Genomic DNA, 24,542 nt, shown 5'->3' on the forward strand with positions numbered 1-24,542 from the left:
ATCACCAGTCCCCTTCTGATCTATGAACAAGCTCCTACTCATCTCCTCCTTCCCAGTCTTGTCCTCTTAGGGACATTTCTCCACAAGGCGGTTGAAGGAATTTTTTTTAACATATATTTTTAAAAATAATGTATGAAAAAAGTGAAAGTGTTTTCCCCCTCAGTCCTATCTGACTCTTTGTGACCCCGTGGACTGTGGCCTGCCAGGCTCCTCTGTCCAAGGGATTCTCCAGGCAAGAATCCTGGAGTGGGTTGCCATTTCCTCCTCCAGGGAATCTCTTGACACAGGAATTGAACTGTTGCCTCCTGCACTGCAGGCAGATTCTTTACCATTGGAGCCATCAGAGAAAATAATGTATACCTGGACATAATTTAAAGAGTCAGTTTCAAAAGTTTGTTACTTAAACAGTAGTCCCTTTCACCCGCCCTCCCAATTACTGCTTCCCAGAGGCAGGCAGCCAGCCTTTGTCTGATTTTAATATTGGCCGCATTTCATTCAGTCACTAATGCCTGTGATTATATGATGCTATAAAGGCTGCCAGTTACACTGTGTCACACCATGGGTTGAGGCATAGCCTCATTATGGACATGTTGAAATGCAAAAAAGTTGTCTCAGAATTGAAGAAATATGGTACTTTCATTTCTTTGAATAATTTGGGGATATATAAATATATTTTATTTCTTCTAAAATTGCTCAGTTATGTCCAACTCTTTGAGACCCCATGGACTATACAGTTCATGGAATTCTCCAGGCCAGAATACTGGAATGGGTAGCCTTTTTCCTTCTTCAAGGATCTTCCCAACCCAGGCATCGAACCCAGGTCTCCTGCATTGCAGGCAGATTCTTTACCAGCTGAGCCATAAGGGAAGCCCAAGAATACAGGAGTGGGTAGCCTATCCTTTCTCCAGCAGATCTTCCCAACTCAGGAATTGAACTGGGGTCTGCTGCATTGCAGTTGGATTCTTTACCAACTGAGCAATTACGGAAGCCCCATATAAATATATATATTTTATATATATATATATATATATATATATATATATGTATATATGGCTTCCAGGTGGTGCTGCTGCTGCTGCAGCTAAGTTGCTTCAGTCGTGTCCGACTCTGTGTGACCCCATAGACGGCAGCCCACCAGGCTCCCCGTCCCTGGGATTCTCCAGGCAAGAACACTGGAGTGGGTTGCCATTTCCTTCTCCAATGCATGAAAGTGAAAAGTGAAAGTGAAGTTGCTCAGTCATGTCCGACTCTAGCGACCCCATGGACTGCAGCCTACCAGGCTTCTCCATCCATGGGATTTTCCAGGCAAGAGTACTGGAGTGGGGTGCCATTGCCTTCTCCCCAGGTGGTGCTAGTGGTAAAAAATCCCCCTGCCAATGCAGGAGACGCAAGAGGCTCAGGTTTGATCCCTAGGTAGGGAAGATCCCCTGGAAGAGAATGGCTACCCACTCCAGTATTCTTACCTGGAAAATTCCATGGTCAGAGGAGCCTGGTGGGCTACAGTCCATGGGGTTACAAAGTGTCAGACATGACTGAATGACTGAGCAGCAGCAGCATGATTATCTATATTCCTAATTCTTGGGTTTAGCCATTAAGCACTGACTTCCCACTATGGAAGGTGAAGGTCTATTATGCTTTTATAGCCTCTCCCCTACTGTCGTATCCCTCATCCACAGTAAGACATCATTTGATTATCCCATATCTTCATAGTATGACTATATAAACATTTTCATAGCTGGATCATATAATACTCTTTAATTATCTTGTCTTTTCCTCCCCATTCCTTTCTGTTTGCCACTGGAGTTTTTAATCATCTTTTTAAAACTTTCAGTTATTTATTTAATTTTTTAAAGTCACTCAGTCATGTCCGACTCTTTGCGACCCCATAGCCCATGGAATTCTCCAGGCCAGAATACTGGAGTGGGTAGCTTTTCCTTTCTGCAGGGGATCTTCCTAACCCAGGGATCGAACCCAGGTCTCCCGCATTACAGGCAGATTCTTTACCAGCTGAGCCACAAGGGAAGCTGAAGACTGGAGTGGGTTGCCTATCCCTTCTCTATGGGATTTTCCCACCCGAGCAATCACAATGGGGTCTCCTGCATTTCAGGCGGATTCTTTACCAACTGAGCTATTATATTTACTTATATTTCTGTGTAATTATGCTCAAGCTCACTCTCCTGTGTATAAATTTTAGGCACTCAGGTCTTCATCCTAGAGTCTTCTGAGTTCTCTAGCCAGGTTGCAGAGTTGTGAGCTTGGCATTTCTTTTCACCATCTCTCTGGTATTCTTGTTCCCTATGTCAATAGGCTCCTGTTCCTTGGATTTTGTAATCTTTCTTGTTTTGCTCCTTTGTATGGAACATCTATTGTATTACTTTTCTGAGTAAGTTTTAAAGTAATGTTTTGAAACCTTGCATGTCTAAAAATAATTTTATTCTACTCCTGCGTTTAATTGCCTGGGTACGAAATTTCAAGCTAGAAAGAATTTCTCCCAGTCTGGATAAAGTATTGCTTCATTTCCCCCAGTATAGTCCAGGATCGTTGTGTGAAACCTGTCTTCTCCCCTTTCTGAAAATGCTCCTTTCTTTGTGCCCAGGGTTCTGAAACTTCATAATGATTTTGGTAACTTATTGAATTATTTAACTGAAAATTTCATTCCCTCCTCCCCAATATTCTCTTCTCTCTATTTTAAAACTTTCATTATTTGAATATTGACCTTGTGGATGGTTGTCTTTTTTAATCTATATATTTTTTTTCTATTTTTATTTTTCACCTTTGTCTACATTCCTCTATTTTCTATAATTTTTAGTTATTTTCTAGATTTGCAACCACCTCACTGAGTTTTTTTTCCTTCATCTCCAGTATAGATTTGTTTATTTCTTAGAATTATTTTATTTTCCAAATTTTTCTTTAAACACTTAAATATCCATTTCTTCTCTCCTCTCTCTGAAGACATCAAAGAACTTTGACCTTTTCTTTTTGTGAAGTTTTGTTTCTTCTAAGTTACTGTTAGTTGGTGTTGTCTCCTGACCTTAAGATGAGCAGCTATCCTCAAACACCTGTCAGTCCCGGATGCCTGTTTATATTTAAGAGTTGTTGTTTGGTCCCCCAGTTGTGTTTGACTCTTTGCAACCCTGTGTACTGCAGCATGCCAGACTTCCCTGCCCCTCACCATCTCCCAAAGTTTGCCCGAGTTCATATCTTTTGCATCAGTGATGCCATCCAGCCATTTCACCCTCTGTTGTCCCCTTCTCCTTCTGCCCTCAATCTTCCCCAGCATCAGGGTCTTTTCCAGTGATTCAGCTGTTCTGTTCACATCAGGTGACCAAAATACTGGAGTTTCAGCTGTAGCATCAGTCCTTCCAATGAGTATTCAAGGTTGATTTCCTTTAAGATTTACTGGTTTTATCTCCTTGCTGTCCAAGGGACTCTCAGGAGTCTTCTCCAGCACCACAGTTCAAAGGCATCAATTCTTTGGTGCTCTGCCTTCTTTACGGTCCAGCTATCCAAACCATATGTGACCACTGGGAAGACCATAGTCTTGACTATATGCACCTTTGTCAGCAGAGTAATGTCTCTGCTTTTCAACACACTGTCTAGCTTTGTCATACTTTCCTGCCAAGAAGCAATTGTCTTCTGATTTCATGGCTGTAGTCACTATCTGCAGTGATTTTAGAGCTCAAGAAGAGGAAACTTCTTCCACATTTTCACTACTTCCACATTTCCCCCTTCTGTTTGCCATGAAATAATGGGACTGGATGCCATGATCTTAGTTTTTTCAGTATTTAGTTTTAAGCCAGCTTTTTCACTCTCCTTCACCCTCATCAAGAGATTCTTTAGTTCCTCTTCACTTTCTGCCATTAAAGTGGTATCTGCATGTCTGAGATTGTTGATATTTCTCCCATCTATCTTGATTCCAGCTTGTAACTTATCCACTCCAGCATTTCTGATGATGTGTTCAGTGTATAGGTTAAATAAACAGAGTGACAACAGACAGACCTGTCATACTCCTTTCTCAGTCCTACACAAATCAGTTGTTCCATACAGGGTTCTAACTGTTGCTTCTTGACCCACATACAGGTTTCTCAGGAGACAGGTAAGATGGTCTGGTGTTCCCATCCCTTTAAGTGCTTTCCATAGTTTCTTATGATCCACACAGCCAAAGGCTTTAGTGTAGTCAAACAGAAATAGATGTTTTTCTGGAATTCCCTTGCTTTCTCTATGATCTAGAGAATGTCAGCAATTTGATCTCTGGTTCCTCTGCCTGTTTTAAACCCAGCATGGATGTCTGGCAGTTCTTAGTTCACGTAATGCTGAAGCCTAGCATGCACGATTTTAAGCATGACCTTACTAGCATGAGAAATGAGTGCAATTGTCCTGTGGTTTGAACATTATTAACATTATCCTTCTGGCGAAGGGTTGAGGATTGACCTTTTCCAGTCCTGTGGACACTGCTGGGTCTTCCAGATTTGCTGACGTATTGAGTGCAACACTTGGATAGCATTATCTATTAGGGTTTTGAATACCTCTACTGGAATTCCGTTGCATCCACCAGCTTTATTGACAGCAGTGTTTCCTAAGGCCCACTTGACTTCACCCTGCATGGATCACTGCCTTGTCATAGTGAAGGGGCTTGCATGACTCAATGAAGCTATGAGCCATGTCGGGCCACCGAAAATGGTTGGGTCATAGTGGAGAGTTCTGACAAAACGTGATTCACTGGAGGAGGGAATGGCCAACCACCCCAGTATTCTTGCTGTGAGAACCCCATGAACTGGCTGCCCAGCCGATGTAGTGCTCCTATTTTCCTATCTCATCATGGAGAGTTGCTGCCGACTGGGCGCTCGTGTTTGGGTTGTCAGGACAAGTTCCGAATACGTGAGCCCGGAGCAGCTGGCTGGCTTTGATAAGTACAAGTACAGTGCTGCGGATACCAATCCACTCTCTCTGTATGTCATGCACCCATTTTGGAACACTGTAGTACAGGTACTTCCTACTTGGCTGGCTCCAGATCCGATAAGCTTCTCTGGCCTTCTGCTGGTCGTGTTCAATTTCCTACTTATGGCATACTCTGATCCTGACTTTTATGCTTCAGCACCAGGTCACAAGCATGTACCCGACTGAGTCTGGATTGTAGTGGGCATCCTCAACTCCATGGCCTGCACTCTAGATGGCGTGGGTGGAAACCAAACCCGCAGAACCAGTTCCAGCACCGCGCTGGGGGAGCTTTTTGACCAGGCCTGGGGAGTTGGTCATGTGTTTACTTTGTTGTCACCGTGTATTCCATTTTTGGATGAGGATCATCTGGTTCCAGTGTTTTTGTTCTTTATCTCCTGCTATGGGTAGTTTTGTTCTCTTTCATCCTGTCTCACTGGGGAAAGTATAACACAGGGATTCTTTTCCTGCCATGGGGACATAACATTGGCCTGGTGACTATTGCTTTTGTCTACATAGTGACTGCGGCCGTGGGAGCTGAGGCCTGGTATGAACCTTTCCTGTTTAATTTCTTGCATAGAGACCTATTCACTGCCATGATCATTGGTTGTGCACTGTGTGTGACTCTTCCAATGAGTTTGTTCAATTTTTTCAGACGCTATAAAAATAACACGTTGAAACACAGTTCAGTCTATGAAGCTGTGGTTCCATTCTTTTCTCCATGTTTGCTATTCATTTTGCCTACAGCATGGATCCTCCTGTCACCTTCAGCTATTTTAGAGTTACACCCTAGAGTGTTCTCCTTAATGGTTGGAACAGCCTTTGCCAACAGCACATGTCAGCTGATTGTCAGATGAGCAGTACCCGGTGCCCAACTTTGAATTGGTTGCTGCTTCCTCTTTTTGTGATTGTCATGGTGGTGAATGTAGGAGTAACCCCTTACGTTGAGAGCACTCTCCTGTTTGCCTTGACGGCTGCTTTCACTCTGGCCCACGTCCACTATGGAGTACGAGTGGTAAAGCAGCTGAGCAACCATTTTCACATTTACCCCTTCTCACTGAGAAAACCAAACTCGGATTGACTGGGAGTGGAAGAAAACAATATTGGCCTGCAATCTGCAGAAAGAAGTACTGTAAATAAGACGCTTGTAAATATTCATCCATCACCGCTGAGCTAAACTGATCTGCTTAACAGACATGGGAACGTAGTGTGTGTGGTACTTGGACAGCAGGAATGATACATATCTGAACTTGTGGGATATTGGACCTAATAACTCCCAGCTTAGTTTTTTTTTTTTTTTATAAAACCATGTGTTGTTTTGGTTAAATGTAATAGCCCAGCAAAATGTTCCTTGTAGTTTAGGAGTCCATTATGCTTTGGTTCATACAGAGTTAAAGATGCTTGGATTTTATTTTTCAAACCCTCATATGTGTTTAGGAACACTGATAACATTCAGAGGACCCAAGTCTCTGAGAAGGCAATGGCAACCCACTCCAGTACTCTTGCCTGGAAAATCCCACGGACGGAGGAGCCTGGTGGGCTGCAGTCCACGGGGTCGCTAAGAGTTGGACACGACTGAGCAACTACACTTTCACTTATATAAGTATTAGACACCAAAAAACTCTTCTGGAAGCTGTGCACTGGCTGTCACTCTAACGTGATTTGGGAGAGCCACTTTGTTAACAAACATTAGCCACTTTGATAACAAATATTAACATCTTACATTAGTGTCTTTAGATCTTTTCTCTTGGGATAATAATATTCCTCAGAGAACAGTATTCTAATAGTTGCTTTTCTAACGTCTGTCACCTTCCTGCCAGAAATCTGGAGCAGCGTAAGGAAAGACGCTGAGGGTCTCCACATTCAGTAGGTAAATTTCTCTCAGTCTCTCTAGTCTCAGTATGTACCCATGCTCTTAAGTAGTTCTCTGCCTCTTTATCCTGTTTTATTTTCCTTCTTGGTGCCCTTCACTGCATGACTCATGATATATTCATTTGTTTGTTTATTCTTTGTCTTCTCCAAGTAGAATGTAAGGCCAGTGCCTCTTTTTGTTCATTACTGAATACCCAATATCTGACAACAAAATGTATGTAGGAGGTGCTCAATGGAAATTCATGTAATGAGATAGGTTAAATCATTTGAAATTTCTGCTATTCAGCTATTTTGACCTTCAAAATGCAACTTCATATAGTTCAAATGAAATTAAAGAGCATCCTCAAGGCTAAGGGTTTTTAGTGATTGGGAAGTGATTATAGGATATATTGAATATCTTTTATATAGTATGTTGTATGAAAGTAATTAATAAATAGTAAGTGAGGAAACTCAAGCCCAGAAAAGTTAAATGACTTGCTCAAGACCAGGGTGTATTAGGCAGCGTGGAACCAAGACCAGAATCTTATATGTACCGGGCACCGTTGGAGGCTCCGGGGGCACACTACTGACTGAAGCAGACATGGTCTCTGCTGGGTGTTTCTGGGAGTGAGAGAGGCAAATGCCAAGCACACAAGCATACGAGGATATTGACTGGAATTGTTCTCAGTATCTTGCGGTTTCAGCCCCAAGCAATGGGCCATGTGAGCCCTCAAACTAAGGAGAGCAATGTGGAGCTGTCACATGCCCCTGCAGGGCCAAACTGGTCCTTCAGCTCTCACCCTGACAGCCGCAACCAGCCTGGACACTCAGAATGCAGAAGACAGGGGGACAGCCCCGGATCACGGTATAGTTCTTAGAATCAAAAGCACTGTGGCTTTATCTGTACTGTCTGTGTATTCAGACTGGGGATATGGTAAGGAGTGCCTAGCCTGAATGCTTCTACAACTTGGTGCAATTATGACTCCAGAGAGATTTAATGTGGTGAAATTATGAGTGTATATGAATCCTAAATGTTTAAGCAAAATGACGGAATAAAGTACATATCATTCCTATTTCTCCCAGAGAAGATCAAGAGAAATCTTGAGGTGCTGAGTTAAAGATTCCCCTGTTCATGACTTAAATCAAGTAGGAGGGCTCTCCAACCATCTGGGCCTGAAAGAAGCAAGGTTGATGTCCATCACACTTCCAGTTCTTGGTATCTGTGTGCATGTTGAAAGGAAATGAAAGACATTCAGTGAGCAGATGGCAGTCTGCATCAGGGCCTACCGAGTACACCTGTGTGTCGCGGGCCACAGTTACAATGGAAACAGCTGTTGACCTGGGCCAGCGTGTGTTAGTTTTCCATTAGCTCACCTTGTTCGCCAGGCCATTTGTAGCTCAGAGCTAAGTAAATCGAGTCATATTGCCATGACTGGCTTATTTCCATAGATCGTTAAGTAGAAAAACTGATAAAGCATGATTGCTTCAGAGGGGGGGAAAAGATCTGCTCAGAGATGCTGGCAGAGTTTCCAGGAAGGTCATCATTAACAAGGCTATTCAATAACCTCCCCGCCACCTGGAGGTTCTTTACTGATCCCATGGCAGCCAGTTGGGGGTGGGCAGGGAAGTCCGCTTGGATTGCTGTCAAATGTCAATGACGTATGGGCCGGAAGCTTAGCATATCCATGTCTATGTTATTTTTCGATGGCGCATTTCCTCCTCTCTCTCCCTTCCTTTTCCCTTCCTTCTTTCAGGAACATTCTTGCCAGTGATATGGGAATGAAGTGTTTTATAAGGTGAATGGACTCTCAAGGGGTGAAACAGCACTTTTCTTCACTTGTCTTACAATAGGAATCTCTGTGTCTCTTTTACCTGTTGAAATATACTTTCCAGCAAGGAAGGAACCATTCTGAGTATCGGATCCTCATTGCCTGCCGTAGCGTCTAACATAGTAGGTGCTCAATAATGCCCACTGGCTGGAAGCATGGATCAACTGTGTATGAACACCGGGAGGAATCTGGGCTGTGAGCCTAGATGGCCAACCTACGGAAGTCTTTAAATAGCACACTAGACATATAGCCATGGGCTGAAAATGGAATAAAAAATAAAGACAAGCAGGAAAAACCTCTAAACACAACAGGATTTGTAACCAATATAGAGGTAAATGGCACTTGAAAATCTAATACTTAGGAAGTAATTTGTTATCTGGCCGCTTTTTTTATCACTGATAGAAATTTCCTAGCTCACTTTCTGGTTTTCCTTCTAATAAATTGACTTTGATTAAGATTCTTTTCTTGAAATTTATATTTATTAATTACAGATATTCTGCCAGGATGTATCTTTGTTTTGTCCTGTAAATTACAGGAAGCCGATTCTATCACTATTTTTGAGATAAAGAAATTGAGGCTCATAAATAGAATGGCTAAGATTTGAACCCAGGCTTGCTTGACTGCTATATCTCACTGTCTATTAAACATCAGAAGGCCCCTTTAGTGCTCCCTAGATATACCTCATCCTCTTGAATTCTACGTAGAATAGAATTTCCTGAGAGCTTTGTTCTTCAGTCTTGCATTTGTTTCTTTGGCTCATGAATTTGATGACCCTGAAGTTGCACCCATGACCTTTAGAATTTGACCCGACCTGGGGTAGAGTTGGCTCTTCTAGCCAGTGAGTACTGTGGTAGCTGCCTTCAGAAGCCATGAGAAACTAGCACTTAGGGATGATTAACTCCACTTGCTCAAAGACACACCAGGGACCGTGGCATTGGTCACAAAGGTGGATATCATGGACTTGGGTAGAAGATGAACCAGTCAGATGCCAAGGTGAAGGGTAAACTGGGAGGTCCTATTTCCAGATTTAAATGTTGCTCTTGTCTCTACAAAAGCAACATACCCTGCTGGGGGTTCCTTCATGCCATCCTGGCTGAAGTCTGCCATCTCTCTGCCTTTCCTTGGGCTGTTCTTGGGAGCCACTCTCTCATTTCTTCTCTCTTCTGTGGTCTTTCTTCCTTTCTTCATGGATGCCTGCCCTGGACCCCGTCAGTGCACACTGAAGAGAGCACCTTCGTTGTCTTAGAAGATTAGCTCCTAGATGTCTTTTCATCAATTTATACTCTAGCCCAAAAAAACAGAGCTTCGCTGACTTCCTGACAGCCTCTCTGCCCAGCGTTTGGAACAGGCATGGAGCCGCACCGCCATTTCTGAAAGGCAGGGTTGCTTTCTGTTCCTCACATCACTGACACCTTGCTTTCAGCCTGTCCTCTCTTTGTTCTTCCTGGTCGGGCTCCCAAGCTGAACTGCAGCAGTTCTTTTCTCAGGGGCTTTGGAATTTCTTTAGTGCGAAGTTGTTTGTGAATTAGGACATACAGCCCCTCTCTTTTGAGTCGGTCCTCCATTTTCTTTGCTTTCTTCCTATGAGAGCATCCATAGCATCTGCTTGAACGCAGGCAGGCCTATCTTTCCACTGTGATACTTGCTCTTCATTTGACAGGCAGGACTGTCTTAAGGCAGAGCTGAACACTCTGACAGCTGATAATGTTAGACGCCTTTTAAAATTTTGTTCCTTAAAGAGCATTGGATGACAGTGATGATGACCTATGGAAAGCAATTAAGGCTTCAGGATCATTTCTACCTGTGAGCTGGGAATGAGATGGCAGGGATCACCAAGGCACTCTTCATGATGAGTAATAGCTTCTCTGGGTAAGGTAGCTTCTGTAACAGTGAGGTTTTTTTTTTTTTTCTGCTAAAATAGGTAGATAAATGCACCTGAACTCTCAGATGCTGGTAGATCAACTTAATCTTCTCTATTTTGCCAAAATATTCTACAGAGAGTGTAGCCACTTCCCCCTCCCCGACCCCCCAGCCAGGAACACCAAGTTTTCCTCTCTTACTAAGGTGTAGGGCTTTCAGAAAATTGCTTATTATCCCAGAAGATTTACAGCCCTGTAGAAACTTCCCTAGGGAATAAAAGCAGCTACTGCTTTGAAGACTTGTGAATAGCTTCACATCTAAGAGTGGAACTGTAGTGTTCAAAGGCACAGCATGAGCAGTTTTGTCATTGGTGAGGCTGGTTTTTCTGGATATGGAGCATGTGATTTCCTGTTGGTAGAACCTGAGTTGTTGGAGCAATGGAAAGTCTTGTCATTCGTTGAGTCACCGGCAGAAGCACCTTGACTAATTATTGACCTATTTGAGTGGTGGGAAGAAACATGATTGAGATTTCTCAGTCTACCAGGATTCCAAAAATCTTTGGGCTTCCCTGGTGGCTCAGACAGTAAAGAATCTGCCTGCAATGCAGGAGACCAGGGTTTGATCCCTGGGTTGGGAAGATCCCCTGGGGTGGGGGCATGGCAACCCACTCCAGTGTTCTTGCGTGGAGAATCCCATGGACAGGGGATAGCCTTGTATGCTATCTTAAACTGATTGTTTTTGCTGAAAAGAGTTGACATTTTGCCTATTATGAATGTGGGCAGTAGGACTTGCAGTTGTTCATTTAGCGTATGAAGTTGATATAAAACGTGTAAAAACATTAAGATTGGGTACCTTGTGTAGAGAACCTCTTTTGCACCACTGAAAATTGGATAATTGCCAACTATTTAGATATACTTGGTGGAGAACAGCTGTTTCCATGGCATTGAAGCAATGTCTGCCTGAACCATATGTTTTCCAATACAAATACAAGGTGTTTGTTTGTTTGTTTTTTTTAATTCAGAATGTTCTCATTCTTTATTGGAGTTCTGCTATTATGACAAATTAAAAGACAGCAGGAAATGTTTAGGACCACATAACACAGATCCATTTCCATAAAACAGGTCAGTCCTTTAGAAAAGGACATTCCAGAAAAAATCCATTCTATGCCCATAGTAAGTTTCAGAATAGATTAAACACTTTGGACATAGAGAAGGTGTAATAGAAAGCAATGTGGACTGAAATAATTTGATTTCCATTCTCCAGGCTCAGGTTGAAGGAGGTGGGAATGCTAGATGATGAGAATACCATCCTGAGCCTTCTTTGTGACTCAGCGTATTATCAACTTCAATCTGAATAATTATGTGTCTGTGGGTACAGTGGGCACCTATGGCTGTTTAATGTGTTTTGAAAATACTCTTGTTTGTCTTGATCATGTCCCCATTTTTTTTGTTCTACCTGTTGGGATATGATGCAGAAGTCTGCACCAGAATCCCTTGCTGCTTAGGGTACAAAAAGAGCTCATAACCTAGATTTCCTCATTTGGACACACCTGCACCAGGGGCAGCTGAGGAAGGAACAGGGCTGGGATGTGTTCCCACATGGACTCATCTCCTGGGACGCGTCGCGGCAGGTGGGGTCTTGCTTGTCTGATGCCCAGGCCCAGGTATGCTCAGGGTTGGGCACTGGGGGTGGCAGCAGTGGCATTTTCATTAGGACGCTTCCCCATGGGTGGATAGGGATTGTTCTCAGGCACTTGATGACTCACTGATTCTCCCTGTAAGTCTACTTATCTGCTTCTCCTTGAGATTCTGGACACAAAACATGGTAACAGAGAAGTCATTTCACTTCAGCAGAAATAGATTAGAAGTGCTTCGGAAAAGGAAGAGTCAAAGTTGTCTATAGCATAGGGAGGTGGGAGGGGAGTTCAGGAAGGGGAACACATGTACACCTGTGGCGGATTCATGTCAATGTATGCCAAAACCAAGACAATATTGTAAAGGAATTAGCCTCCAATTAAAATAAATAAATTTATATTGAAAAAAAGATAATGAGAAAAATAAAAAACCTAGGCAGATTTCATCTGCCTTCAAATTTGAAGGTTCTTTTCTTAATTAAATATGAGATTTTCCCTTTTAACTTTTCCCATAGCTGTACAAGGAAAGGCATTACAGAAAAAGATCTTGAGTATTTTCAGGGCTTGTAAAATAGTATGAAGGAAATAAAAATTATCTAAATTCATCATTTGGGATAATTTGTCATTAGCTTTTTTTTTATGCTACAGGTTTATTGAGATATAGCTGACTTACAACGTTGTATAAGTTTAAAGTGAATAGCCAATGATCTGATACATGTATGTATTGTGAAATGATTCCCACAATACAGTTAGTTAACATATTCATCACTTCATAGTTATCTTAACATATCCATCACTTCATAGGTATCGTGTGTGTGTGTGTGTGTACAGAGAGAACTTTTAAGATCTACTATCTTAGCAACTTCCACATGTAAAAATACAGTATTGCTAATTGTAGTTGCCATGTTGTATATTAGATCCTCAGAACTTATTCATCTTGTAATTGGAAATTTGTACTATTTGACCGCTTTTATCCATTCCCTGCTGCCGCCCCTGCCTCTACCTTATTTCAGTTAACATAGTGCTCTCAAAGTTCATTCATATTGTCACAGATGGCAGACTTTCCTTTTTTATGGGTGAATAATATTCTTTCATCTATATTATCTATCTATCTCACCTTTTTTCTATTCATCTGTCAGCAGACATTCAGCTAACTTCTTCTTGGTTATTATAAATAATCCTGCAGTGAAAGCAATGAATAATAATTGCTTATTATTGCTAAATAATTCAGCTTATTTAGGCTACACTCATCTGGACAGCCCTGGTTCAAACTGTGGGTTGACTGGATTTGGTTCCAGAATGTGAATCTGCTCCATATACATTTGTTTTGGAAACAGGCTGAAGGGGCTGTAGCTCCCAGGAGCATACTCTTCTCATAGAACTGACACACTGAAAAGCAAGAGCCAAGCCAAACTGTGGGAACAGATTTAAGACCTTGATTGTATCATGTCCACTGATAGACCAAAGCAGATCAAGCTTAGCATCCATAGGCCATGAAAGTACACTGTCCACTGGGGCAGAGAGAGTAGCATGAATACTAATGATCAGCAGTGGCACCAGCGACATCACTAGTCATTATATTCTTCACCATCATGAACTCATGGGTAAGAAAACCCCCTGAATCCCATGACACTTAAGACTACCCTTGGTGGAGCACTTTGCTGTGTACCTAATAATCATGGTTGTCTTGAGGAAGAGCATTTGTGAAGTTTGAGTTGCACGTTGAATGAGCTGTTTTGTTTTGTTTTTTGACATATCATCTTTACTTAAAAAAGAGTGGCTGGAAGACAAGCTAGTTATTCTGAATTGGATATTTGGCAGAAATTTATTGATAATGAATAAAGTGAGCCTGCTACTTCATGGCAGACACCACTGGCAGTATTTGTGGCAAATGATACAATTTTAGCTTTCTGGTGAAACTAAAATTTTGGAAAATTTGTATCTACCATCATGAGCTTGACAACTTCTTAATACTTAAAGACTTTTATGAGATTGTAATCATAATAGCAAATGTGCTTTTAAAAAATATTGTATGATAAAAATGTGTCAACAGTTGAAATGTGTATATGACTCATTGAATCAATATTTTCCAACTAACAGTGCATGGTCTTAGAAAATTATGTGTGGGTGAAAATTCTATTTAAAGTTTAAGATAGACCAATGGATTTTAGTCTTAGAGAGTGCAAAAGGTTTGATTCCGTTTCAGAGTCTACTTGCTTCTACTCTTTGAGAAGCTGCTGGTTGAGTTTTGATGCAGCATCAAAGAAGAATATCCATAAGTATACTGCTTCCTTTCTTCCATTTGCATGTATATTTTTGAGAGACTACATTTTCTTTATATACTTCAACCAAAACATAATTTTGTAGCAGGCAGAATGCTGAAGTAGGTAACAGAATCCAACCTTCTATTAAGACAGTAAAGAGATTTGCAAAAGTATAAACCAATGGCATTCTCACTAACTTTTTGTTTTGGAAATAGTTATTATTTTTTTTAAATATGTCATTTATACTGGTATACATTCACTTTATTATTGTAATTCTGGAATTAATAGCTTAAACATTTTTTAATTTAAAAAAGTTTCAGTGGATATAACCCACATTAACAAAAGCTCTTTGAGGTCCTTAGTAATATTGAGTGTAAAACAGATTTGGTTCCAAACAAATTTTTAATTGCTACCTGAATAAATCATTCTTGGGGAATTTTGCATTTCAGTTTTATGAGGCTATACCAAGCAAGTTATATAGTCAGCAGTAGATTAGGATGACCTCCCAATTTGGATATGAAACAGGGAATAACAATCAGTATCAAAAAAAAAAAAAAAACAATCAGTATCAGTCACATAAATAATTAAGTCCAAAAGAAAAACAAAGCTTTAAAAAGCCTGACCCTTTGTTCACACGCACTAAAGACCGATGAGCTTGGTTACTGACATGAGATGGTAAATGCAACTCTTGGTCTCTAGGGAAGCTCTTTGCTTTGCCATGTCACATACATGCTTTTTTGGTGTCAGATACTGGTCTTCTGTGTGCTTTCCTTGTGTTTAATACCTCCAACATATGGCTTGTTTCTCTGTCTGCCTTTTATAATGTCATTTCACTGGGGGCTTTGAGACTAGTATGAGGAATAATCAGAAGACTACAGTTCTGTTTCAAGTGGGTTTCCTTATCAAAAATACATAGCATTATATGACATTCTTAGGACTCAGTGCTTCTGCTGATGGCATATAATACAGAGTTGAATAAAACTATTCAGTTCGACATAGTCAAGTGTATTATTACCTGATACAGAGCATAAAAACAGAAGAGGGAAAGCAGCTGGGTGAAAATAGCCAGAGAAAGGAAAGAAAGATGTTTTCCTGCTGCTTTTCTGATGTCAGCACTTCTTTTTCTGAGCTTTGAATGTATCTCTTCATTTCCTCTCTCCCTGGGACTCTGGCTTCTCAGCTAGAGTTTGATAGAACTTGAAGCGTGCCATCGGTACAGTGAAGTCACCTGTGCTCAAATGTGTCCTCGCCACTTATTAGCTCTGTGACCTTGATCAAGTGACTTCGCCTGTCTGTGTTCCAGTTCCCTTCCTCTAGGATGGAGATAATAATTGAGTCTACATCACTGAATGGAGATTAAGTGAAACAATCCACGAGCCACGCTCAGCATCTTACCTGCTACCAGTGAGTCCTCCGTGGATATCAGCCGCGACTCGTGCCCTCATTGGTGCTTTTATCTCAACTGTACTTTAAATGAGTAGGAAAAGCAAAAGAGCTATATTAGATACTTCAACAAATGCATGTTAAATTAATATATACCAGGCTTTGTGCTAGGGTTAGGAGATACAAGATGAATGAAAACAGTGTCCAGAAGGGCAGATGCCTTGTCCAGGTAGCATATTATTTTATTCCTAGCCTCTATCCAGCTGTCTGACATAGAGTAGATATTTTTAAAATGTGTGCCAAAATCAAATAATCAGCCTATGAGGTAACTATAATTACTCTTACCATTTTGCAGGTAAGCTAAAAGGTAGGAAGATTCATTTATTCCATGTCACCTAGCTGTTGCTGCTGCTGATGCTAAGTCGCTTCAGTCGTGTCTGACTCTGTGCGACCCCAGAGATGGCAGCCCACCAGGCTCCCCTGTCCCTGGGATTCCCCAGGCAAGAACACTGGAGTGGGTTGCCATTTCCTTCTCCAGTGCATGAAAGTGAAAAGTGAAAGTGAAGTCTCTCAGTTGTGTCCGACTCTTCGTGACCCCACGGACTGCAGCCTACCAGGCTCCTCTGTCCATAGGATTTTCCAGGCAAGAGTACTGGAGTGGGGTGCCATTGCCTTTTCCCGTCACCTAGCTAGTAAGTGACAATCAGAACTGAAACCACCTCAGCTTGACTCAGCTTGGAGTTGGTATGCTGCGTCTCTAGGAAGGCAATGCTAACACTGGCTATCATGGTGCTTGAGAGGTATGCATTGGGATCCTTAATTTCTAGTTTCTAAAGAGTGTCATCACCCTGCAGGTAATCCAGCTGTTCCACAAAATATATCCTAAGTATTTACTGAGTATTCACGTTTGTGAATAGGACACTGTACTAATGTTTGCGGACCTATCAGTTGACATGAAAGATGTTAGTGAAACTTACACCCCATCCAGGGGGACAGCCACTAGTTAATTAATTATGTGATTTGCCTTTGTGATGAATTCTGTATGTGAGTGTTTATCAGAAATTCTAACTTAATCTGATTGAGTGGTCAGAAAGTCTATCCCAGTGAAGGGGTTTTTAAATTGAGCTCTGAAGGGTAAATAGAAAATAATTAACTAGACAATAAATTGAGAACCTTTCTGGCAGAATAGTAGGTACCCAACAAGGACTTGGGACACTGCTGTAAAAGGAAGAAGGCCAGGGGTGAGAAAGGCAGTAAGATGCATGAAGCTGTAGAGACAGGATAGGGCCAGGTTATCCAGAACTTCAGAACCAGGTTAAGCATTTTGGTCTTCCCCTAACTTCAGTAGGATTTATAGAAAAGTGTGTTGTGACAAGATACACAGTTTAGAAAAATCACAGTCTGAAAGGACTCACAGGCGAACGCTGTTGAAAGATGTCAATGTAGACCAGGATAATGAACTGAAGGTGGAGAAAAGTGGGTAGATTTGAAAGCTATACCCATGGGATAGACTTTATAGACTCAGTAACATAAGATCAGGTAGATGAGCAGGAGGCCAATCCTATTTTGTGGGACCTGAAGCTTATGGAACTGGGAAGCTCCTCCAGAAATTGATTTTCTATAAAAAGGGAGGTCCACAGACCTTGCATGCAGAACTCAATGAGGTCGAGATGATTAAGGGAAGGGGCTTCCTTTCCTGCAGCTCGTTTTATTGAGGGACAACCCTTTCCCCAGAATCTTTTGCAGCATTTCTCTCAAGCGTAGGAGGTTGGATAGAAAAATAGATGATCCATTTCAATTTTAAGACTCTCTGACTGTGGCGGGTAGAAAACAATTTAGGCAGGCACGTTATCTGTGAGACAAAAAGGCAATCCACACCCATGCTCCGGTAGCAAAATACAATTATTTAACAAGATACTTTTGAAAGAATAATGTATGCTTGGACAACAGAGATAAACTGAGTGGTACTCAACAAACTGGGACAATGACCAGTCTGTCTATTATGGACATGAGTGACTGGGTGGGTACCTTCTTTTCTCTTCTCAGTTGTCGCCCCTCATGAAGATGAGTTCCAGCTCTTCCTGGGATCACTGTGGGTGGACTCTGACTCATCCCCTCGTTGGTAATGGTTGGCACCTGTTTTCTGTCAGCTAATGTGTGCTGCAGCATTTTGTACTGAGGCAAGGAGGAGGCACGAGCTGTACACGCTCAGAAATAATCAGGGATGTGGTGGTTGTAAGCCTTACTTGTGGTAGAACCCAGAATCATGCTGGGAAAGTATTAACTGGAGATGGTTTGCTGGAAGATCACGTCTCCCCACATGAGCTGAGAGAATACTAATCCTGGAAGATGGTCCAGAAAACAGGGGTTATGTCTGGAGAAATGAATATCCCTCTGGAAGAGTGAGGATCCAAAGCATTGTTTTGAGAGGACTTCTGAGAACTCCTATACAGTAAAGGAATAAAAAAAAACTCACTGTTCATTCACTTTTTCACTGCTGCACTTGACCAGGGAGTCCCTTTTTAAGATACCTACCCACACACACACACCACAGATTAAGAATATACTTTGGGGGATAAAAAGATACATTAACATCAAGACTGGAAGGGCAAGGAGTGGGGAGAAAAATAAAATGGCCCACCATAGTAGAAAACGCCTAGAGTTTATGCCCAGCCTAGCGACATCCTGGTTTTCAATATGTTTTGGTAGCCCTTGGGCTGGACTACACATACATTTATGTGGAGCTGATTCTTGATCCAAAGGATGCCTGAGCTAGTGGGTTGGTCTCTTGGTCCTTTAAGAAAAGGGCTTTGGTTCATTTCAAAATAGGTCAAAGTGATTATTGAGAAGGACAACTGCCTCTCTCATTTTTCAATATATTGAGATTTGAAATTTTGAGTAAAGAAGCAGCATAAAACTATCTAGTTGTTCCTGGAAGTGTAAGATTGTCTATTAAAGTATCAGTTTGAAAAATTTGGAGCTACAACTGAAAAGTCAAAGAGGATGACATAGTGAAGAGTCAGGGTCAGATAGACTAGTTTTAAAATTCTGGCTTGGCTCTGTGATCTTGGGCCAGTGACCTCACCTCTCTGAATCTCATTTTCAGTATCTGTAAAAACATTTCCCTGGTAGCATAATGCAAGCATTAGAAATAATACCTCCATTCTCATGAATTATCTCATTATTGACAAAATATAGAACCCATATGCTTAATATGCAGTAAATGTTCACTTAATAAAAAGCTATTTCTATTCATTCTAATGGCAGAAAAGAACTGATAGTATAGGACACACAGTATCCATTTGATTCCCATGCTATAAATATTTTCTAAGATGTATGTCCTCTTTTTGTCTTGTTAATGTAAGGCAATAGCCTGAAATTTCTGCCAGGTTAAAAACCTCATTTCTGCTGCTTGTTATCTATGTGACCTTGAGCAAATCACAGCACCTCTCTCTGCCTCAATTCTCTAATCTAAAAATAGGGACATGTATTATTTATCTCCTATTTCTTTTGCAATTCTTGGGTGCCTTCAGCTGAGCAATGCACTGTGCTGCTGATACAATAAAGGACTCGTTGTTTTTAACATCAACATTTCTCAATATTTTATAAAATGCTTGCATTTGAAAATTCCCAACTCATTTCACACACAAAAAATGATTGGCCATGAGACAAATTTAGCCCACGATTTCCTTTTTCCTTCATCTCCTTTCTCTTCAGTTGTCACCTCTAGCTTTCCTTGGCTTTGAGTAGCTGTTCTTTGACACTCCCTTCTCATTGTGGTCCAGTCTTCATTGGCTACAATTAAATGGTTTCCAATGTGACCCTAGGAGAAATTTCCCACTGGAATGACAATTCTCAAGGCACCATCACTTTGACCAGCAATAATTTATGGTATTTCCATCTTCTTTATCGATTCTAATTTTTTTTCCTTCCTTAAATTTGTAGACAAGAACTACAAATTCACATCTACTTGACTCTCTTTTCACAGCACCACAATAATAATACGAGCAGTAGTTTCACTAATAATAAAAACTAACATTTATTGAAAATTTATTAGGCATAGGAACCATACTAAATAATTTACCTGCATTATCTTATTTAATCTTATGAGCGGTAGACTTCATTGTCATAAATGAAGAAGCAGAACTCAGAAAGGTGAAGTAACCTTCTCAAGGGCACACAGCTGGAATACGGTAGAGTCAGAATTCACATTCACTTGCGGCTGATGGAAGAGCCTACACCGTTAGCCACTTTGTGTTGCTGTTGCATTTTCAGACTTTTTTTTTTTTTTTTGCCCTTTTTAAAAGCCTCTTGATGAAAATGAAAGAGGAGAGTGAAAAAGTTGGCTTAAAGCTCAACATTCAGAAAACGAAGATCATGGCATCCGGTCCCATCACTTCATGGGAAATAGATGGGGAAACAGTGGAAACAGTGTCAGACTTTATTTTTCTGGGCTCCAAAATCACTGCAGATGGTGAATGCAGCCATGAAATTAAAAGATGCTGACTCCTTGGAAGGAAAGATATGACCAACCTAGATAGTATATTCAAAAGCAGAGACATTACTTTGCCAACAAAGGTCCGTCTAGTCAAGGCTATGGTTTTTCCTGTGGTCATGTATGGATGTGAGACTTGGACTGTGAAGAAAGCTGAGCACCGAAGAATTGATGCTTTTGAACTGTGGTGTTGGAGAAGACTCTTGAGAGTCCCTTGGACTGCAAGGAGATCCAAGCAGTCCATTCTAAAGGAGATCAGCCCTGGATGTTCTTTGGAAGGCATGATGCTAAAGCTGAAACTCCAGTACTTTGGCCACCTCATGCAAAGAGTTGACTCATTGGAAAAGACTCTGATGCTGGGAGGGATTGGGGGCAGGAGGAGAAGGGGATGACAGAGGATGAGATGGCTGGATGGCATCACTGACTCGATGGACGTGAGTCTGAGTGAACTCCGGGAGTTGGTGATGGACAGGGAGGCCTGGTGTGCTGCAATTCATGGGGTCACAGAGTTGGACAAGACTGAGCAACTGAACTGAACTGAATAATGATGCAAGAAGTAAGTGTCAAGGATATAAGGCAGAACCAGACATAGAGGCTACTCTCCTCACATCAAAACATCATCTAGATTGATGATCAAAACAGATAAGTCATCTGATGCTGGGGCTGCAAGAGACAGTGATAGAGCTAACGGTAGAAGAAAACAGTCACAATAGCCTTGGAGGAACAGATCTGAGATTGTTTCCCCCTACCTTCTCCTATGAACAAGAACCCTTTTTGAGCCTGTGGGCCCTTCCCCAGGTAGGTAAATGTTCAATGAAGATACCTACAACATGGGCTCTATGGAGGTAGAGGGTGTGTGGCTGTGGATGAGAGTGAAAGTGCTTTGTGGAGTTCCGGGCAAACTGTTTGGAATACAATGGAGGCCGGTTTTAGAAACCAGGAAGTGATTTTTGCCTCCTTTGCACATGCCCTGGGAATGGTGGACACATAATGGCCATAGTCACCTCTTTTTCATGCACTGATGATAAGGTTGCGTGTGTTAGTCACTCAGTTGCATCTGACTCTTTGTGATCCCATGGACTGTAGACCGCCAGGCTCCTCTGTCCATGGGATTTCCCAGGCAGGAATACTGGAGTGGATTGCCATTTCCTGCTCCAGGGGATCTTCCTGATCCAGGGATCAAACCCAGGTATCCTGCATTGCAGACCGATTCTTTACCATCAGAGTCCCTAGGAAGGCAAGAATAGTGCTCACTTAGGAGAAGGCAATGGCGACCCACTCCAGTACTCTTACCTGCAAAATCCCATGGACAGAGGAGCCTGGTAGGCTGCAGTCCATGGGATTGCGAAGAGTCAGACATGACTGAGTGGCTTCATTTTAAGTTTTCACTTTCCTGCATTGGAGAAGGAAATGGCAACCCACTCCAGTGTTCTTGCCTAGAGAATCCCAGGGACGGGGAGCCTGGTGGGCTGCCGTCTATGGGGTCGCACAGAGTCAGCCACGACTGAAGTGACTTGGCAGCAGCAGCAGCAATATACAAGCAATACAAATTATACAAATGTACAAATTGCAGGCTAAAACCGAAGTGAGCCAAAGCTTCTTCATTATTTTGTGACAGAACTTGATTTCTGTTAAAAGTTGCTTTTCTAATTAGTGGTATGAACTTGATCTCAGCCAATCATGTTTTCTTCCCTTACTCTGGGGTTTCATCTAGCTTCTGAGAGAGGCCAGTGGACTGTGACAGTTTTGGATGAGGGAGAGAGGGGAGCATAGATGTCTGCTCTGAGCTACCTTCTTCTGAAGCCATTGTCAGCTGAAACATCCATTCTAGTCTTTGGGAAGTCTTGTGCTGATGATCAGTGTGGCTCCATTGTGTTACTCCTTGCAGGTTTGTGAGAGTCAGTTTTTCTCTCTGCTTTTGTTTACCTCCTAAATAAACTACCTGAACCCAGTCATTCATTGTCTGAGGCTCTGCTTTTAGGAGGAGCTGAACTAAGATCTTTAAAGATGAAAATTTCAGAGCTTGGGTAGGGTCTTTGTTTATCCTTGGGATCAGTATTAAGAAGTTTATGGCTTAATACTGGCTCTTTTTTGTACTCTAGGCTCAGGAATGGAGAAGGTAATGGCACCCCACTCCAGTACTCTTGCCTGGAAAAATCCCATGGACGGAGGAGCCTGGTGAGCTGCAGTCCAGGGGGTCGCGAAGAGTCAGACACGACTGAGCGACTTCACTTTCACTTTTCATTTTCATGCGTTGGAGAAGGAAACAGCAACCCACTCCAGTGTTCTTGCCTGGAGAATCCCAGGGACAGGGGAGCCTGGTGGGCTGCCGTCTATGGGGTCGCACAGAGTCGGACACGACTGAAGCGACTCAGCAGCAGCAGCAGGCTCAGAAAGGCACAGTTTGAAAGGGTATCGGTAGTGGAATGAACATGTGGAACTTTTTCTTTCATTATTTTGTGATACAGTAAGGCTGTGTAACCAACTACTCAAAGACTGTTGTCAAGGTGACAAGTTCAGTTTATTTAGGCTGCACTCATCTGGACAGCTCTGCTTCAGACTGTGAGTTGCCTGGATTTAGCTCCAGAATGTGAGTCTGCCTTGTATACATTTGTTCTGGAAACAGGCTGAAGGGGCTGTAGCTCCCAGAAACATGCTCTTCTCATAGCACTGATGCACTGAAAAGCAAGATACAAGCCAAACAGATTTAAGATCCTTGATTGCCTTCTGTCTGCTAGTATTTCACTGACCAAAGCAGATCAAGCTTAGCATCCATAGGCCACGAAGGTACACTGTCCACCAGGGCAGAGAGAGAAGCGTGAATAATAATCACCATCATGTGTATTAGTGTTATAGCCTTGCAAAATTATCAGGCAGTTAGGAAATGCGCTTCCTTCTTCTGGGTTTAAATTTATATTTAGGAATTGTCTGTCCTTGAGACATGTGTGTGTATTTGTGTTTTTACTTGCAGCCTGTGCATGGTTAATCCAGGACTTACTAAGTGGACATTTCAAAGAAATCAAACTATCTTTAATCCGCCTGGTGGGAAGACTTTGAAAATGGCTAGATGTGGAGAACAAAAACAAGTTGAATAGTCCTTCTGGAATTCTTGAGAAATCATTTTGGTTTTACTGAGTATTTATGACTTAGGAAGGGGGAATGCAGTCTGGGGGGGAACCAACCTCTGCGTAGGAAGGCGTCAGATTCTGAAATGGTGGGTGCAAAATCCGGAATAAGGGTTTGGAGCAGGAGAGAAAATGGGCTGAGAATAGGAGATCAGAATTAGAAACTAGTGGGCTTCTGACAAGGGGCCCCTGAGAAGAATTTAATGCTGAGTTGCTGTAATCCAGCTGGTAAACAAAGTCACAATTAGTAAACTGTTGCAAATGACTGCTCTCACATGCTGTCCCTGTAGTTATTATTTTTTTCCTCAGCACTTCAGTTAATGCTGTCACACAACTTTGTGTGTTGTCAAAAAAAAAAAAAAAGCGGAAGACTGGCCTCTAAAGCAAGGAGAAATATACCTGTTAAAGTAGATTCTTAAATTGCCTTTAAGAAAGCCCAGTGAACTTAATGGAAACCTTCGCCTTTTAGTTTTTACAGTTCATTTAGGAAATATAATAAGAGAAGGAGATCCTGTTTTTGTTGGAAACATAAGCTTCTTTTTTCTTTTTGCCTTAGTGAGGAACCATTTATTCTTCAGATTTATAAGCATATTGTACATATTCTGGTTAATACATCAAGCGTATAATGTGGGAGTTCCTTTAAAAATGCTAAGATCACACATGTTAAACTCAGCTACACATTATATTAGGTTATGAGACAAATGCCACTTTTAATACCACAACATATACATATTACACTTTTTTTTTTCTCACTGACAGAGGAACATGCCTTTCAAAAATATTTTATTGGATGAAATGTTTTTACTCTCAGGAAAATTTTGGTTTTTAATATAATTTATTATGCCTTTTAAAATTCTGTTTGATAAAAGCATTTGGTAAAGCATTACAAATACCTGTAAAGAAAATATAGTTTAAAATTCTGAGGGAAATATTATATAAGTTTCTTCTTTTTACATTTTCACAAAAATCCACACAGGTACTAAGAAAGACTGACAAAAATATTTCAAGTCTGAACAATATGTTCCATGTTGGAAACATTCAAACATGACTTTATTTAACTATTAAAGCTTCTCTTGATTGAACCTTTGGCTATGGTCCAATGGTTGGTTGGGGTTTTAACCAGAAAAAGATACTGTTAGAAGGATGAAAAAGAAAGCTTCATACAAA

At 41.5% G+C, this 24,542-nt stretch overlaps 1 long non-coding RNA gene and 1 pseudogene across 2 annotated transcripts in view; both read left to right on the forward strand.

The window, feature by feature from the left end:
- Positions 1-24,542, forward strand: part of LOC133251693 (uncharacterized) — a 690,054-nt gene that overhangs the window by 424,161 nt on the left and 241,351 nt on the right. The window lies entirely within an intron of this gene.
- Positions 1,043-14,923, forward strand: LOC133251692 (ethanolaminephosphotransferase 1-like; annotated as a pseudogene).

This window comes from Bos javanicus, chromosome 7 (genome assembly GCF_032452875.1).
Source record: "Bos javanicus breed banteng chromosome 7, ARS-OSU_banteng_1.0, whole genome shotgun sequence".
Classification (NCBI taxonomy): Eukaryota; Metazoa; Chordata; class Mammalia; order Artiodactyla; family Bovidae; genus Bos; species Bos javanicus.